We start from the raw sequence: 15,216 nt of genomic DNA, 5'->3' as shown, positions 1-15,216 counted from the left end.
CTGCTTCAGCTCACGCTCAGTGCGCTGCACCCACTTTCCTGCACCCACTGTCAGACACTGCCCAGTGAGATGAACCCGGTACCTCAGTTGGAAATGCAGAAATCAACTGTCTTCTGCGTTGCTCATGCTAGGAGCTGCAGACTGGAGCTGTTCCTATTTGGCCATCTTGGCTCCACCCGAAATTCACCTATAGGTCTATAGAATTTATAGATCTTGAAATCTATAAATTCACCTTACTGTACAATATGGATTAAAAGTACTTGAGACACAGAAAGACTAAGGCAGCTGCCTGGAGACTTGGATCCACTAAGTGGCTGAACTGAGATTTACATGGGAAAGATGAAAATTACATGAAATAAATTGTGTAAGGGACGCTGGCTGATAATATGCAAAATGGCCTACTTATTTCAGAATAAAAACAGTATTCTTTAAAAAACACCCAGGTATAGTAAATATTCTCTGGTGGTTAATAAAAAGCCTAAAAATTCACAAAGTATTCCTTACACTCATGTATGGACTTTTTTTTTCTTTTCTTTTCTTTACAGTGGTGCAATCTAGGCTGACTGCAACCTCCGCCTCTCAGGTTCAAGCCACTCTCCTGCCTCAGCCTCCTGAGTAGCTGGGATTATAGGCATGTACCATCATGCTCGGCTAATTTTTGTATTTTTAGGAGAGACAGGGTTTCACCATGTTGGCCAGGTTGGTCTCAAACTCCTGACCTCAGGTGATCCACTTGCCTCAGCCTCCCAAAGTGCTGGGATTACAGGCGTGAGCCACCATGCCCAGCCTAGACAGATTTTTTGTTTTTGAGACAGAGTCTGGCTCTGCTGCCCAGGCTGGAGTGCAGTGGCATGATCTCGGCTCACTGCAATCTCTGCCTCCCAGGCTCAAGCAATTCTCATGCCTCAGCCTCCTGGGTAGCTGGGACTACAGGCACGCACCACCATGCTTGGCTGATTTTTGAATTTTTAGTAGAAGTGGGGTTTCGCCATGTTTCCCAGGCTGGTCTCGAACTCCTGGCCTCAACTAATCCACCCTCCTCGGCCTCATAAAGTGCTGGGATTACAGGCGTAGCCACCCAGCCAAGGAATCAATTTAATTAAGTAATTCTATTGTTATATGTTTTCCTTTTACTAAAAGAAAATAATTCAGAATAAATTTCCATCAAAAATCAGTATTTGGCTAATTGTTAACTTCAAAATCCAGTAATACACTCACTTGCTGCCACCAGCCCCCACACTGTGTCTTCTCATGGCTCCGCCGCCCTGCTCCTCCACAGGTTGCAATGGAAATAGAGATCACCGCGCTCGTCATTGACAATGGCTCTGGCATGTGCAAAGCTGGCTTTGCTGGGGATGGATGGCCCCTGAGCTGTGTTCCCCTCCATCAGGTGCCCCCGACACCAGGGTGTGATGGTGGGCATGGGCCAGAAGGATGCCTACATGGGCCATGAGGCCCAGAGCAAGCACGACATCCTGACCCTGAAGTACCCTATCGAGCATGGCATCATCAGCATCTGGGATGACATGGAGAATATCTGGCACCACACCTTCTACAACGAGCTGTGCATAGCCCCAGAGAAGCACCCAGTGCTGCTGACCGAGGCCCCTTGAACCCCAAGGCCAACAGAGAAAAGATGACTCAGATCACGTTTGAGACCTTCAACACCCCAGCCATGTATGTGGCCATCCAGGCTGTGTTGTCCCTCTAAGCCTCTGGGCGCATCACTGGCATTGTCATGGACTCTGGAGACAGGGTCACCCACATGGTGCCCATCTACGAGGGCCACGCCCTCCCCTCACACCATCCTGCGTCTGGACCTGGCTGGCCAGGACCTGACCAACTACCTCATGAAGATCCTCACTGAGCTTCACCATCACGGCCAAGCAGGAGATTGTGCGTGACATCAACGAGAAGCTGTGGTACATCGCCCTGGACATCGAGCAGGAGATGGCCACTGCCACATCCTCCTCCTCCCTGGAGAAGAGCTACGAGCTGCCTGATGGCCAGGTCAGGTCATCACCATCGGCAACAAGTGGTTCTGGTGTCTGCAGGTGCTGTTCCAGCCTTCCTCCTTGGGCATGGACTCCTGCGGCATCCACAAGACCACCTTCAACTCCATCATGAAGTGTGACATGGACATCCGCGAAGTCCTGTACGCCAACACAGTGCTGTCCAGCAGCACCACCATGTGCCCTGGCATCACCGCGCTGGCATCCAGCACTATGAAGATCAAGATCATCATGCCCCCAGAGCACAAGTACTCGGTGTGGATTGGTGGTTCCATCCTGGCCTCACTGTCCACCTTCCAGCAGATGTGGATTAGCAATTGGGTATGTGGCCCCTCCATCATCCACTGCAAATGCCTCTAAATGGACTGCAAGCATGTGGATTAGCAATCAGGTATGTATGACGAGTCTGGCCCATCGTCCACCGCAAATGCCTCTAAATGGACTGCGAGCAGATGTGCAGATTTGTTGCATGGGTTAATTCAGCAGTATAAATTTGCCCCTGGCAAATGCATACACCTCATGCTAGCCTCACAAAACTGGAATAAGCCTTCAAAAAGAAATTTGTGGTCAGGTGTGGTGGCTCATGCCTATAATCCCAGCACTCTGGGAGGCTGAGATGGGTGGATCACAAGGTCAGGATTTCGAAACCGGCCTGGCCAACATGCTGAAACCCCGTCTCTACTAAAAATACAAAAATTAGCCAGGCATGGTGGCATTCGCCTATAATCCCAGCTACTGGGGAGGCTGAGGCAGGAGAATCGCTTGAACCTGGGAGGCGGAGGCTGTGGTGAGCCGAGACTGCACCACTGCACTCCAGCCTGGGCAACAGGGTGAGACTCCGTCTCAAAAAAAAAAAGCAAAAAAAAAAAAAAAAAAAACATACAAACAAAGTTGTCCTTGAAGCTTGTATCTGATATCAGCACTGGATTGTAGACTTGTTGCTGATTTTGACTTTCTATTCAAGTTATATTGAAGTTAACTGTTCCCCTTGGTAATGTGTTTAATACCCTGTACATGTCTCTGATTTCAACCTTTAGTACATGTGGCTTGGCCACTTTGTGGCTGAGGTAAGAATGTGCTTGTGGAAGACAAGTCTGTGGCTTGGTGAGTATGCGTGGCCAGCAGTCTCCAATATGTGCAGGGTATTAATGTGTCAGGGCTGAGTGTTCTGGGATTTCTCTAGAGGCTGGCAAGGGCTCCTGAACCAGTTGTTTCTGTCCTGCTGGTCTGTCAGAGTTGGAAAGTCCAAGCCATAGGACCCAGTTTCCTTTCTTAGCTGATGTTTTCCTGCCAGAACACCGTGGGCTGTTACCTGCCTTGAGTTGGAAGCGGTTTGGATTTACACCTGTAAATATATTCATCCTTTTAATTTATGTAAGGTTTTTTTGTACATAATTCTAAATTCTTTAAAGAGATGACAACAAATTTTGATTTTCTACTGTTATGTGAGAACATTAGGCCCCAGCAACACGTCATTGTGTAAAGAAAAATAAAAGTGCTGCAGTTAAAAAAAAAAATTCAATAACAGAGAGTGGGAGAACGAGCAACTGGAGAGGGAGAGTGAGAGCAAGAAAGAATGAGGGACAGAGAGAAAGAAGAAAGGAAAGAGGAAGGGAGGGAGGGAAGGTAAAACAATGGGGGAAATACCAACTAAGAAAATGAAATCAGTTATGTTCCTTTAAAGCAGCACCTAATAATAGATGCTGATTCTGATAATAAAAGATGTAGCTTCCATGTTACCAGAAAAAATTGTGAAAAGAGCAGATTGAATCTAATAAAGTATTTAAATACTACACATATGCACACCAACAAAGTATCGTGATGAGCAGGGGCAAGGCAAAAATCAGGTTAAGTCGAATGATTCCCACAGAAGGTCAGAGAAGTGCTGTATACTGCAGCCCCCACACAGCCCCTCTCTGGTAGTAGGAGCTAAGCACTAGATCTTGCACTGGACCAAGACGTTCAAAGAGGGAACTGTGTGAAACACCACACTGTTCAAATATAATTTAAAAATAATTTTATTTTACTTATTTTATGTTTGAGATGGAGTTTCGCTTTTGTTGCCCAGGCTAGAGTGCAATGGCGCGATCTCGGCTCACTGCAACCTCTGGCTCCTGTGTTCGAGTGATTCTCCTGCCTCAGCTTCCTGAGTAGCTAGGATTATAGGCATGCACCACCACGTCTGGCTAATTTTGTATTTTTAGTAGAGACGGGGCTTCATCATGTTGGTCAGGCTGGTCTCGAACTCCTAACCTCAAGTGATCCACCTGCCTCAGCCTCCCAAAGTGCTGGGATTACAGGCGTGAGCCACCATGCCTGGACTTCAAAATAATTTTAAACTAGAAAAACACAGTTGCAAATGTTAGAGATACTTTAAAAACATTTATCATTATTTAAAAAATTATAACTATTGATACCTCTCACCCCTGGAACTGAAATGCAGCACTGTCGGGTACCTGGGCACACAGGCTAGGAATCTCTACTTTAATAAGAGAAGGCTTGTGCTTTTTTTGCCCTTGGAAACTTCTAATTTGGAGGGACATACATTTTGTTTTTGGCCTTTTTGTGCTTAATGTATGATGAACACCCTTGCATATGGCCCCTTATATATCTGTGTACTTCCCTGGGATTTATTGTACCCAGGAACAGAATTGTTGGGTCATACAGTAAATGCATATACTTTTTTTTTGAGACAGAGTCTCGCTCCGTTACCCAGGCTGGAGGGTAGTGGTGCGATCTTGGCTCACTGCAACCTCTGCCTCCCGGGTTCAAGCGATTCTCCTGCCTCAGCCTCCTGAGTAGCTGGGATTACAGGAGTGCACCACCACATCCAGCTAATTTTTGCATTTTTGGTAGGGACGGGGTTTCACCATGATGGCCAGGCTGGTCTGGAACTCCTGAGTGACCTCAGGCGCTCCACTTGCTTCGGCCTTCCAAAGTGCTGGGATTGCAGGAGTGAGCCACCGCACCTGGCCCAGTAAATGCATATCTAATTTTACAAGGTACTTCCAGACAGCTCTTTGGAACAGCTGCCCCAGTCCACACTCCCATCAGCCATGCAGGAGGGTTTGTAGGTCCTTACACCCCCACTGCCACTTGGCACTATCCTGCTTCTTAAATTTGTCGGGCTGATAAACTGATATGTTATTTTAATTCCTCATACTTGCAATGATCTTGAACACCTCATCATATACTGCTGGCTTTTCAAATTTCTTCCTCTGCAAATTGCCTATTGTATGCTTTGGCTAATTTTCTATTGGCGTTGCTGTCTTCTTCTTCTTTCTTCCTTCTTCTTTTGTCCTTCCCCTTCCTCCTCCCCCTTCCTTCTCTCCCTTCCTCCTCCTCCTCCTCCTTCCTCCTGCCTCCTCCTCCTCCTTCTTTTGTTTTGTTTTTAAAAACAGGGTCTTGCTTGTCACCCAGGCTGGAGTGCAGTGGCATGACCACAGCTCACTGTAACCTCAAACTCCTGGGCTCATGTGATCCTCCCGCCTTAGCTTCCCAAGTAGCTAGGATGATGACTGGCGTGTGCCACCACAACCAGGTAATTAGAATTTTTTTTTCTAGAGACAGGGTCATGTTGTATTGTCTGGCTGGTCTCAAACTCCTGGCCTCAAGCAATCCTCCTGCTTCAGCCTCCCAAAGTACTGGGATTACAGGTGTAAATCACTACACCCAGCCTCTCTTCTTGATGATTCACAGGAAATCTTTTTATATTCTAGGTATCAAATCCCTTGTTGGTTTATGCATTGCAAATATCCTCTCCCAATCTGCACATTATCTCTTACTTTTGTCCATAGTGTCTTTCATTGAGCACAAAACCTTAATTTTGCTATAATCCAATCATCTCTTCAGCATATGGATTATAGTCTTGAAGTTTTGTCCAAGCCCATAGGTCACAGACATCTCCCTACAATTTCTATTAACATTACAGTTTTATTTTCACATTTAGGTCCTCAATCTACCTAGAATCCTTTTTTTTGAGATGGAGTCTCGCTCTGTCACCCAGGCTGGAGAGCAATGGCACAATCTTGGCTCACTGCAACTTCTGCCTTCCAAGTTCAAGCGATTCTTCTGCCTCAGCCTCCTGAGTAGCTGGGACTACAGGCACACGCCACCACACCTGGCTAATTTTTTGTATTTTTAGTAGACATGGTGTTTCACCATGTCTGGTTGACCAGGCCAGTCTTGAACTCCTGACCTCAAGTGATCCGCCTGCCACGACCTCCCAGTGCTGAGATTACAGGCGTTGAGACACTGTGCCTGGCCCCTAGAATCCATTTTTGTACATGTCATGAGGAAGGGATCCAGTTTTATTGTTCTCTGTCATGAGCCAGTTTTCTCAACACCTTTAACTAAGCAACTGTCCTTTCTCCCTTGATTTGTTATACAATAGGTTTTTATACACAGGTGTCTGCATCTATGCTGTTGTGTTGGTCTACTTTTCTGTTTCTGTGCCAATGACACATTGTTTCTATTTCTATTTTATTTATTTATTTTTTTTTAGACAGAGTTTTGCTCTTGTTGCCCAAGCTGGAGTGCAATGGCACAATCTTAGCTCACTGCAACCTCCACCTCCTGGGTTCAAGCGATTCTCCTGCCTCAGCTTTCCGAGGAGCTGGGATTACAGGTATGCGCCATCACGCCCAGCTAATTTTGTATTTTTAGTAGAGACGGGGTTTCTCCATGTTGGTCAGGCTGGTCTTGAACTCCCGACCTCAGGTGATCCGCCCGCCTCGGCCTCCCAAAGTGCTGGGATTACAGGCATGAACCACCACGCCGAGCCTATATTTCTAAATTCAAAGAAACAAAGGCCGGCCGTGGTGACTCGTGCCTGTAATCCCAGCACTTTGGGAGGCCGAGGTGGGCGGATCACCTGAGGTTGGGAGTTCAAGACCAGCCTGACCAACATGGAGAAACCCCGTCTCTACTAAAAATACAAAATTAGCTGGGCGTCGTGGCGCATGCCTGTAATCCCAGCTACTCGGGAGGCTGAGGCAGGAGAATCACTTGAACCCGGGAGGCGGAGGCTATGGTTAGCTGAGATCGCGCCGTTGAACTAAAGCCTGGGCAACAAGAGCAAAACTCCGTCTCAAAAAAATAAATAAATAAAAATAAATTCAAAGAAACAAGAAAGAAATAAGACAGAAATAAAATAGACAACAAAAGACAACAGTGAAAATTAAGCAAACCAAAGCAGATTCTTTGAAAAGACCAATAAAAGAGACAGACTTCTGACCAGTGATCAATAAAAAAACAAAAAGAAAATTAAAAAACCAAGATATAGGCTGGGCACGGTGGTGAAACTCTGTCAAAACAAAAAACAAAAAACAAAAAACAAAACAAAACAAAAAACAAGATATAGAATGATAAGGGGGGCAACAACTAGGGAAAAACAGATTTTTTTTTTTTTTTGAGACGGAGTTTCGCTCTTGTTGCCCAGGCTGGAGTGCAATGGCACGATCTCAGCTCACCACAACCTCCGCCTCCAGGGTTCAAGCGATTCTCCTGCCTCAGCCTCCCGAGTAGCTGGGATTACAGGCATGTGCCACCACGTCTGGCTAATTTTGTATTTTTTTTTAGTATAGACGGGCTTTCTCCATGTTGGTCAGGCTGGTCTCGAACTCCCAACCTTGGGTGATCTGCCCGCCTCAGCCTCCCAAAGTGCCGGGATTACAGGCGTGAGCCACTGATCAGCCTCCCAAAGTGCTGGGATTACAGGCGTGAGCCACTGAGCCTGACCAGAAAAATAGATTTTTTAAAAGTAAAGAATTATGAATGACATGCCAATGAATTAAAAAACCTAGATGAAAATAAATGATACATTCTTAGAAAAATACGCCATGCTAAAAATGGCACAAATAGAAAGGCCTTGAATAGTCCAGTAAGTATTAAAGAAATAAAAATGGTAGTTAAAGAACTGTTCTCTCTCAAAACCCCAGTGGGTTTTGTAGGTGAGCTGTAGCAAACCTTCAAGGTATAGTTAATTCCAATCATATGCATAATAACAAAAGTAAAACCTATTTATTCCACTTTTTGAGGTTAGCATAACCTAAATTATAAAACTGGATGGGAGAACCCAAGAAAAGAAAATCCTACGGCCACTTAGAATGTTATGGTTCAACATCAATAGTATACTAATGTGGCCAGGTGCAGTGGCTCATGTTTATAATCCCAACAATTTGGAAGGCTGAGGCAGGAGGACTGCTGGAGCCCAGGAGTTTGAGACCAGCCTGGGCAACATAGTGAGATGTCTCTACTAAAAATACAAAATTAGCCGGGTGTGGTGGCACATGCCTGTAATCCTAACTACTCGGGAGGCTGAGGCAGGAGAATCGTTTGAACCCAGGAGACGGAGGCTGCGGTGAGCCAAGATTGTGCCATTGCACTCCAGCCTGGGCAACAAGAGCAAAACTCCATCTCAAAAACAAACAAACAAACAAAAAAACAAAAATATATATATATATATGCCGGGCATGGTAGCTCTTGCCTGTAATCCCAGCTACTCGGGAGGCTGAGCCTTGAGCCCAGGAGTCTGAGGCTGCAGTGAGCCATGATCACGCCACTGCACTCCAGCCTGAGCGACAGAGTGAGACCTTGCTCAAAAATGAAAAAAAAAAAAAAAAAAAAGGCCGTGAACGGTGGTTCACGCCTGTAATCCCAGCGCTTTGGGAGGCCGAGGCAGGCAGGTCACCTGAGGTGAGGAGTTCAAGACCAGCCTGGCCAACATGGTGAAACCCCATCTCTAGTAAAAATACAAAATCAGCCAGGCGTGGTAGTTTACACCTGTAGTCCCAGCTACTCGGGAGGCTGAGGCAGGAGAATTGCTTGAACCTGGGAGGCAGAGGGTGCACTAAGCCAAGATTGTGCCATTTCACTCCAGCCTGGGCGACAAGAGCAAAGACTCCGTCTCAAACAAACAAAAAGAAACAAACTCTCTGTTGCTGATGGTGGGTGAAAACAAAGTTTTAGGGAATTGGGATGTCCTGAGACAGAGAAATAGTGTTGGTCAGGTCAACCCCAAAGAAGCCTGAACTGGATTCACAGAGAGGATGATGGTGGATTCAGAAGTCTGGGATGAACAGGGGTGACGTATGTTCGCTAATGTGGTGTGGGTCCTGATCATGATGACAGACCCATCTGCTCTTAGACATAAATTTTGCTGACTTTCTTACCACGAGGATATGGCTGTTGTATAGACTGTGGTTGGCATTAAGACACCCAGTTTGAGGAGGACATTGATGATAGGCTCATTTCCCTCTTCTGCCAGTATGGAAAGTGGACACTGGGGCTAGAAGAGGCAACAGGTGCTGTGTAATTTTGATTTTAACGGGAGCATCCTAAGCAGCTGCCCTCCCTTGTTAAAGTCAGCTGTCCACAAGTTGGCTGGGACTTCTGCAAGGGCTCAACTCATAAAGACAGTTATTGTGGGTCAGACCCGGGTGATACAAATGGCATGGGGAGGTCCGGTTATACTCCAACTGGCCTGCAGCGCATTACTATGTTTAGTTTGCAAGGAACATGTCTACCTGATATGTCAGTAGACGTACAAGATTAGGCAGGAAGGCACATACCTCAATGAAGCATCCTATGGTAACAGAAAGCCATTTCATAAGATAAGAGCTAACTAACATGATCTCAACTAAAACTGCAGCCCACAGCAGATCTGGCGAGGCAACCTGAGTGCAGAGACAAGGCAGAATACGTGACCTCAGTGTTGAGGGGAAATGTCCATTTGTCCATCAGTGGAGTTAGGGACACTAGGACTGGGGGACAAAAGGAGGGAGAGTGTGGCTAGGGGTGATCCAAGCAGACTCAATATAACCCCCATGATTCTTTTCTAGTCTAAGGATGGCTGAGGTTAAATCAAGCACACATTTTTCCAACAGCCAGGTTTTTGTTTGTGTTGAAGCTACAGAGGCAATTTCCAAGACATGGTTCAACATGGGACTGTACTTCCAAGGTATGAAGGTTTGGTCTTTTGCTCTTGTAGGGACATGAGTTCAGCCCCCTGCTTTCCCCACTGGCTTTTGAGTTTTACTGTGAAATGGGCTAATGAACCGAGGGCCGCATCTGAATCCTTTAGGAATGCTGGGAAGCAATCCCGACAAAACTTTGGAGGAATGACCAACTTTTGAAGGAGCCTTCAAAATCCTTCACCTCAGAAAACTCTCTGTTGCAATGATTTACTTGATTATAATAATCTTTTGAGTACTCAGGTGATTTAAGTTTGTACCTGTTGGTTTTGGATCAATCAGATTTATTAGGGACCAGTTTCTTGATCATGCTCAGTATTTATTTTTCCTTTGAATCTCAGGTGCAGAAGGTGGAGGAAGCTATACTCCACTGGTCATGTTACATTATTATCTTTGATCAGTAAAATGCTTATCTTTTTATTTACTTATTCATTTATTTACTCAACTTTACCTTCATTCCTCACTCCCGTTTCCAACACCCACCCCCTCATAGGCAGATATTCCAATGTGATTATTGTCATTCTCTTTTATTCTATGTGTTCTGATAAATGCAAATGTTATCGGGTTTGAAATCTCTTTGTGTTCCTTTCAAACTTTTAAATGTATTCAACATAGAGAAAAGTTTTGAAAACTTCCATGTACAGTTGAAAGACATGTAAGAAAACACCCATCTACCCACCAGCTGGCTTAAGAACTGGAACATTATAGAGTTTGAGAAGCCAACTGTGGATCCCTCATCTCCTTCCCCCACCCAGAAGAAACCACTACCTTGACCTTTATGCTCTCATTTCCTCGATTTTTGAGGAAAATTTTTTTTTTTTTTTTTTTTGGAGACAGAGTTTCACTTTTGTTGCCCAGGCTGGAGTGCAGTGGCACGATCTCAGCTCACTGCAACCCCCACCTCCTGGGTTCAAGTGATTCTCCTGCCTCAGCATTCAGAGCAGCTGACATTACAGGCACATGCCACCACGTCCGGCTAATTTTTGTATTTTTAGTAGATACAGGATTTCTCCATGTTGGCCAGGCTGGTCTCGAACTCCTGACCTCAGGTGATCCACTCACCTCGGCCTCCCAAAGTGCTGGGATTATAGGCGTGAGTCACTGTGCCTGGCCTGCTTTTGAGAAAATTTCACCTCCCATGTATGTATCACTGAACAAGGTATTGTTTTGTTTTGAAAACCGAATGGCAAGCATGCACTTAGCTGGTTATGGAAGGAGCAGTATTGGTACAATTAGGTGAGGAGTTCCAGGAGAGGATAAGCTGGAGAGAATCTCTCAGTCAGTGAGTCTGGCTTCAGTTTCCCTAAGAGTTTACAAGAGCTGCTTCTGGGGAAGTCAGAGGGTAAGGTTCTAAATGAGGCCAGGAAAATACACCCATGTCTCAGCATAGTCAGGGCACTGGCAGGGCTGTTATGTGGACCAGAAATTAGTTACCATATGGTCTGGTTACCATATGGTTTGACGGGGAGTGGGCCGCTCTAACTCTTCACTTCCAAACTCTGTGACCAGCCCCCACCCTCAATAGTAGATCACGGCAGGCAACTTCTGTGGGATGAAATGCATGTCCACACCTGCTCCAGGCAGCTGCAGTGCTGGTGAGAGGGTGTGCAAGAGCCGCACCAGCACATATTCAAAACCAGCCAAGTACAGACCGTCTGCGCCAGGCTCACCTGGGCATTCTGGCCTCAGGTTAGCAGAGTGTAGGTGTGGCTGTTTCCTCCTCAGTGAAGAGCAGACTCTAAAGGATGATGCCATGGGGAGTGGGTGACTAGGCCAAGGGAACAGACACTTTCTGCTTGTTTTTTCTCCTCCCCCTTTCTTTTTTTTTTTTTTTTTTTTTGACAGGGTCTCACTCTGTCACCCAGGCTGGAGTGCAGTGGTGCAATCTCGGCTCACTGCAGTCTCAGACTCCTGGGCTCAAGCTCAAGCAATCCTCCCACCTCAGCCTCTCTGGTAGCTGGGACCACAGGCACACACCACCACATTTGGCTAATTTTGTATTTTTTGTAGAGATGAGGACTCACTATGTTGCTCAGGCTGGAACTGAACTCCTAGGCTCAAGCAATCTGCCCGCCTCGGCCTCTCGAAGTGCTGGGATTACAGGTGTAAGTCACCGTGACTGGCAATTCCACCGCTTTCTTGTTTTATTTATTCCCTGTCATCCACGCTCCCATTCCTCCCGACTCCCCGACATAGGCATTTTTCAAATGTGTTTAACTTACGTCCTTTTGTGTGCATTTCTGTAAGGTGTGTATTTGGTGTATATGTGCATATATTTGTAACTTGTGAGTAGTACTGTTACACGGTTCATTCTTTTTCACTCAGTGCTACGTGCTGAAGATCATCGTGTTGCCCTGTGTACATCTAACTCACTGGTCTAAAGGTTAAGAGGTCCTCTGTGGAGTGCACCCATCACTATTTCCCTGTGTATGCCCCTGGTGATGGACACCCAGCATGCCTTCGACTTCCCACTGTTGCAAACCACACCATAATGAACATTCTTCTACATGACCCTTTATGGACCTGTGTGAGAATTTCTTTGGAGGGCCCATGGGGATAGTGCCACATTCATCTCTGGGATGGCTGCCAAAGTCCCCAATCCCAATGCAAGAGGGTCCCTATGCCCCCATATCCCCACTAAAGGACTTGGCATGATCCAGCTTTTTAAAATTTTGTCTGTTTGTGAAATCTAAAGTAAAATCTCACTGTGGTTTTATTTTAGACTTTTCTGTTAATACATCTGAACATCTTTTATTAGGCCTGTTAGCTTTTTGGGTTTTCCACTTCAGGAAATTGCTTGTTCATATTCTTTGTAGACCTGTTTGCAACTGGAGGCCCTGTCACTGTTTTTCCTCTCTATATGTGCTCCACTGATAGTCCTAATCCTGTGGGAAAGCTGAACCCTACCCAGGGTTTCTACACACTGTACCAGGCTCTGTAGTGCCTTTCCATATGAATTTTAGGATCAGTTTGTAAATTTCTGCAAAAAGCCTGCGGAGATTTTTATAGGAATTACATTTAATCTATGGATCAATTTGGGGAGAACTGACATCATAACAATACTAAGTTTTCCAACCCACGAATGTTTTTCATTAATTTGGCTCCTCTTTCTCTCAGCAAGTGTATAGGTCTTCCACATCTTTTGTCAGATTTATTCCTAAGTCACATTTTTAGATGTTATTGTAAATGGTATTTTAAAACTTTCTGTATCTAATTGTTCATTGCTAGTATACAGATATACAACTAATTTTTGTATATTGATCTTATAACCTGCAACTTGTTAGACTCACTTATTAGTTCTAGTAGGGTTTTATTTTTGGTGGACTCAGTTGGATTTTCTATATAGATGATCACATTTTCTGTAAATACAGTTTTACTTCTTCCTTTCCAATTTGGATGCCTTTTGCTTCTTTTTCTTGCCTGACTGCACTGCCTAGAACCTTCAGTATAATGCTAAATAGAAGTGGTGAGAGTGGACATCTCTGTTTTATTTCTGATCTTGGGGGGGAAAGCACTCAGTTTTCACCACTAAATATAATGTTAGCTGTGGGTTATTTTGCAGATGCCCTATATCAGATTGAAGAAGTTCCCTTCTACTTCTAGTTTGCCAAGAGGTTTTTGTTTTTTAAACTCAGGAATGGATGTTGGATGTTGTCAAATGCTTTTTCTGCATTTATTGCAATAATCATATGGGTTTTCCTTTTTGGTTTGTTAATATGTTGAACTGCATGATTGATTTTCTAATGCCAAGCCAATCCTGCATTCCCGGGATAAAATCCATTTTGTTATGATTCATTATCCTTTTAATACATTATTGGATTTGATTTGATAAAGTTTTGTTTATAATTTTTGTATCTCTTGAACTTTCCATTTTAATACTAATGGCTCCTCAAATTGGCCTCCCCACCACGCGCCTGTTTTCCACATGACCCACTCTGCCTGTTCATATCCTCTAGACTGTGTCTGGGATGGTTACTGAGGCGGTTACTGAGGCTGGGACTTTCCCCAAACTTACGGAGGGTCAAAGAAAATTTAGAACAAAGACTTGAAAGCATTTTTTTTATGTGGTCAATCCTACCTCTGAGTATGTGAATCAACTCCTGGCAGCAGTCTTCCCCCTTAACAAAGGCGTGTCCCCAACCTGAAGAGCCATCTTCAAAGCCTCTCAGTACCTGACAGGTTAGTTCCTAAGAGAAAAAGCATTATTAACTGCTTAAGAAATCCCCTGACCCTAGATTATCCCTCTGTCACTGTTCCCCCATATGGTACTGCTCTGCTCCAAAAAGGAAATATCCAATACTTCCCACTGAAGAATTCTATCCCATTCTGACTGCCTACTTGATATCCCACACTCTAAGATGCCCAAATAACCCCTTCAAATTCCTGACCCTGTGTTTTCTGTGGATGGCTTTTATATCCAAGATATTAGGGGAGCACACAGGGCAGGATATACTCCTTTCCCCATTGCACCATAGAAGCTCTTCTTCCTTCAATCCCTTCGTCGCGAAAGTAATAATGGTAGTAATAGCAAACACATATACAGTGCTTACTACATGCCATGCATTATTCTAAATATGTAGATTAACTCATTTAATACCCTCAATAATCCTATGAAGTGCATATTACTACTATCCCCATTTTTGTTTTATTTATTTTTAAGGGGGCTTTTGGCAAAAACCAGAATGCCTGCTAGACAAATTCTAAAAGAGCTGTAACACTACTATCCCCATTTTTACAGAAGAAACTACAGAAAATTGAGGTCAAGTGACTTGACCAGCTCTGGGATTTGAATCCAGGCAGTCTGGCTCAAGTCCACTGAACCACCATACTCGCAAGTGACAGAACTGTGGTACTGACCCATGTTTGCACACAGTAGAGGGCCCCCCGGCCCACTATTCATACAAATTCTTTCTAAGGCTTCAGAATATGTCATGCCTGTGTTATCTGTGGTGTCTTTGGCCAAATCTGGTGTCAGTGAGTTTCTCACTGCTGCTGACAATGAAATATATATGTTTGGAAACAAAAATTATGTAGGGCCGGGCGCGATGGCTCACGCCTGTAATCCCAGCACTTTGGGAGGCCAAGGTGTATGGATCACTTCAGGCCCGGAGCTTGAGACCAGCCTGACCGACATGGTGAAATCCTGTCTCTACTAAAAATACAAAAATTATCCGGGTGTGATGGTGGGCGCCTGTAATCCCAGCTACTTGGGAGGCTGAGGCAGAAGAATC

The 15,216-nt window shown here is 44.9% G+C and overlaps 1 non-coding gene and 1 pseudogene across 1 annotated transcript; one reads left to right on the top strand and one right to left on the bottom strand.

Moving 5' to 3' along the window:
• Window positions 1–1,285: 1,285 nt before the first annotated feature.
• Window positions 1,286–2,372, top strand: LOC129024088 (actin, cytoplasmic 2-like; annotated as a pseudogene).
• A 12,272-nt stretch (window positions 2,373–14,644) lies between these two features.
• Window positions 14,645–14,705, bottom strand: LOC129025531 (U7 small nuclear RNA). Its single transcript, XR_008497281.1, has one exon. It is a non-coding gene; the product is annotated as a U7 small nuclear RNA (small nuclear RNA).
• Window positions 14,706–15,216: the final 511 nt, after the last annotated feature.

This window comes from Pongo pygmaeus, chromosome X (assembly GCF_028885625.2).
Source record: "Pongo pygmaeus isolate AG05252 chromosome X, NHGRI_mPonPyg2-v2.0_pri, whole genome shotgun sequence".
NCBI classification, from domain to species: domain Eukaryota; kingdom Metazoa; phylum Chordata; class Mammalia; order Primates; family Hominidae; genus Pongo; species Pongo pygmaeus.
This window is presented reverse-complemented; position numbering and strand designations above follow the sequence as displayed.